Source organism: Microplitis mediator, chromosome 9 (genome assembly GCF_029852145.1).
Source record: "Microplitis mediator isolate UGA2020A chromosome 9, iyMicMedi2.1, whole genome shotgun sequence".
Taxonomy (NCBI): Eukaryota; Metazoa; Arthropoda; class Insecta; order Hymenoptera; family Braconidae; genus Microplitis; species Microplitis mediator.
In genome coordinates this window covers 8865958-8870106 of record NC_079977.1, presented here as the reverse complement: position 1 = coordinate 8870106, position 4149 = coordinate 8865958, and the positions used below count along the sequence as shown (strand labels likewise).

The 4149-nt window shown below is 28.2% G+C and overlaps 1 long non-coding RNA gene across 2 annotated transcripts; it reads right to left on the bottom strand.

Moving 5' to 3' along the window:
* Positions 1–1822: 1822 nt before the first annotated feature.
* On the bottom strand, positions 1823–4149 carry LOC130675060 (uncharacterized). 2 transcript variants are annotated; one of them, XR_008991199.1, is made up of 4 exons: positions 4011–4149; positions 2161–2207; positions 2020–2058; positions 1823–1927 (listed from the first exon to the last, which is right to left on the bottom strand). It is a non-coding gene; the product is annotated as an uncharacterized LOC130675060 (long non-coding RNA). The 2 variants fall into 2 exon arrangements; XR_008991200.1 differs by having other exon boundaries at positions 1832–1927; positions 2014–2058.

The following is a 4149-nucleotide window of genomic DNA, read 5'->3' as shown; positions in this document are numbered from 1 at the left end:
AAAAATTATTTTCAAGCCTGTCGCGCTTGTACCATAAATCTATTTTAATCTATTTTTTTTTTGCTACAATTATCTAAGAATTCAAGAAGAAAAGTCATTGAGGAAATTTTCGGTATGTATTTTCTCGCTTATAAATCATAAAAAAATACAATTGCTTAATGAAGACCAGTTGTTAATTTTTTTGGTTCATTATTTGTTATAATTGAAAGGGACTGATCGAGTAGTTCAATTGTTCTATGAAATAATCATTTTTTAAATAAAAAATACGGATTTTGTCAGCACCAACGAACTTGACGACCAGTTCTATCTATCGGAAAATTACAATGCCATTGAGGTCTTTATTCTTTTAATTAAAATGAGGTGAATAATTAGAGTTATAATTTTCAACCACCATAATTTTAAATATATAGAAGAAATTAAATTTATTAAATTAAATCGAAAATACATATCAATATTTTATGAAGACGATTCCTATTAAAATAGTCTAGACCATTTATTTTTTTTGAATAACTTGCGCAAGATGTTAGTAACTATTCTAGTTTTTTATTATAATTATAGTTTAGCTTGGTGAACACTTAGTGTACTGTTAACTGATTCCAGCAGTCTTATTCCGCGATATATATCGATCCCAGTGTAAGGGATATGTAATGAACAGAATATGGCATAGGCTCGGATAGCTCAACTCGGAGAGCACTCGGCGCGTAACTATGACATGGTCTGGGTTCATCTTCCAGTTCGGACTATCCATATTTTTTTAAATTTGTTTTTAGACTTTTCATTGAGAAGGTTTCTTCCTTATCCTACCCAATCTCCTCCTATCCTAATTCTCTTTCCTCATAATACGAAAGTGTAGAACGCTTCACATGTGTGCGAATGAACACATATTTTTCTGCTTAACAGCATTATTTAATTACTACAGAGAGCTGATTTCAGGACAACTGATCCCTTATTATATACTGATATACAATAATAAAACAATAGGTACAAATAAATGACGTCCTGAGTGGTGGGATCAGTTGTCCGGAATCAGTTGACATGAAACCGACAGCACTTGCTAGAAAAAACCGCTTTACTAGTGCGGGTACTACTGAATAGTACTACGCCATTCGATCTATGACCGTACGTTTCATAACAAAATACTAGATCAGTTACCAATAGGGTAGAAGTACAATTTGTGGCCACTACTCCACTTTTTGACATTCAATACTTGATTTTAATTAATGAAAAAGTATAAAATATAATTCCTATATTAATAGTATGATGAAATTATCTTTAATAGGGTGTTTCAAAAAAAACATTTTATTTTTTTTTTTGCACGACTCTTAATGCGAAGTCATAAACAGTACAACTATTATTATTTTTAACTTCCCACTAAGAAAATTGTAAATTTTCAAAAATTCGGGAAGTTATTGGTTTCGGTCCGATTTACGAAAATCGAATTTTCATCAGATGTCGACGTTTTGAGGTCCTAGGAAGCTATTCTGACTAATTTCAAGATGATGTCCGAGTGTATGTATGTACGTACGTACGTACGTACGTATGTAAATACCTGTATCTTTTGAACGGATGAACCGATTTTGAACTTTAAGGTGTCATTCGACGCGGCTTGTTTTTATTATTATTATACATTATAATAAATGATTATCAATAATTTTTTGCGATGTAAGACGATCTATCTTTTGAAAAAACGTTATGAGTATTATGACATCCATATAAATCTTCAATACCTAAAACAATTCATCTACTATAGATTCATCTAAAATTTAATAAGCCCTTAAATACATATTATAGTAAGTTACATTGTATTGATTAACAATTATCATAGTATGATCGTCATTTGCAACAATAATGTATATTACTGTATAAAATAAGGGTCTATGTTTTGATGGTACCGTAACTTTCCATAAAACCCTTCCGTCTCATCTGCCTGTAAAATTAAATTATAATTTCAATAATTTACTTCAATTGTCATTATTTTGCAACATATTTTTACACCAACAAATTTGAAATTACATTTACCAAATTTTCATTATCCACCAAATCATCTACATTAGGTTGCTGTAACATAAAAAATTTGATTTTTAGTTAATATTATTTTTGCATTAATGATCAAATAAAATAATGAAAATTTATTTTTAATAGGGCATTAAAAATATTAACCTCGCTATATCGTTGACTGACCATTCTAAAATATCGTGATTGATATCCTGCAATCATATAATTTATGCCATGAATATTTATAAATAATACGTCAATTTTTTATTGAAGTTAAATTATTAAAGTAATTATAAGAAATAAAATCTGCTTTCTCAGAAGCCCATTATCTCGTCTTAACTAACAGCCCTTTCGTCCACTGAAAACAAGTCTTCAGAAAATTGAGGTTCGAAGGAAAATAAATTGAAAAGCAAAAATATAGATCATTCTTTTAGAATAAATAAATAAATAAATATATTTATATATATATATATATATATATATATACATATACACAGAAAAAACAGTTAATTTGAATCAAGGAAAAAATTCTTGATTCAAGAAATTTTTTTTGATCGATTCGGAAAATAAAAATTTACTTGCCCCCAAGTAAACAATTATCTTCAAATTTTTATCTTGAATCAAATTTTTTTTTTCTCACGTCAACATATTTTTACGCTTAAATCAAAAAATTTTCACTTGTTTCAAGAGTTTATATTTCTTAAAGTAAGAGATATTTTTTTTGGAGCAAGATACATTAATTTTTTGTAGCAATATTGCATTTTTTTGGTTGAAGAAAATAAATTTTCTCGGAACAAGTACTATTCTTTTTACGCAAGTATTTTTTTATTCTCCGACCAAGATAATAAAAGTTGCTTAAGCCAAGAGAAAAAATTTCTTGGGAGAAAATATCGATATGGAGAAGGGGAAAGTCACCGGTGCTAGACAGCAGCAGCGGGAGTAGTTTGGTGCTCGCCACGAGATCGCGCCTACGACATGTAGTGTCCCTGGTAAGACATTTATATCAGAAGTGTTATATCCCAAATTTCATTACGATTTTGTTCGAGTACTTTTCTGTCATTTGACAGAACCACAAGTACCCTTTTGAATTGTAGTATAGTATATCCTATAATACATCATGACTTATATATTTAATATTAAAGTTAACTTGAAATTCAAGTCTTGAATAATTTTGCTCGGAAAAAAAAAAAAAAAAAAAAAAATAACGTTTCAGATTAAAAAAAAAAAAAAAAAAAGAATTAACACGTCAACCCGTCGGTGAGAGAATACATTTTTGACTAAGAAAATTTCAAGTCTTTATTAAGAAGCAAACTTTTGGAGCAAGAAATTTTTTTTTCTTGGCCCAATCCAACTTTTATTTTCACTTAAGCAATTCTTTTCTTGGGCCAAGAGATTTTTTCTCGGCCCAAGGGTTTTTTTTTTTTTTCAATCAAGACGTTTATTTTTTGGAGCAAGAACATTTTTTCCTTGGGCCAAGAAATTTTTTCTTAGCCCAAGTAAACTTTTTTTCGTCCAAAACTTTGATTTTTTGGAGTAAGAAATTTTTTTTCTTGGGGCAAGAAAAAGTTTTTTGGCCGAAGTTAAACTTTTTTTCGTTCAAAACGTTGATTTTTTTGGTAAGAGATGACTTATTTTCTTTAGCCAAGAATTTTTTTTCTTAAACCAATAAATTTTCAATTTCGCTTCAAACATAAATTTTTTTGGAGTAAGAGAATTTACTGTCTTGAACCAAAAAAAAGTTTTTGAATCAAGTGTTTTACTTTTATTAAATCAAGAAAGAAAATTCGGAAGACAATATTTTTCTTGAACCAAGTAAACAGTTTTTTCTGTATATATATATGTATCTTTGAAAATTAAGTTTATTGCACAGTGATCGTAAATAACAAATAAGTTACGGTTTTACTGATAAGAAACATGCAAAATTATAAAAACCATTCGAATAAGATTCATAAAATTAAAATTGGTTGAGAAATAATTATATTTTATACACTGTTAAAATATACATTTATATTTACTTTTAATGAGAAATACTTAATCGTCACTAATCAGATAATGCCATGGTTATGATACTTTTAAAAATTAGTTGTTTTTTTTATCAGAATATTTAATATAATTAAATCAATTCATAAATTTCATATACGATGTCACACCACA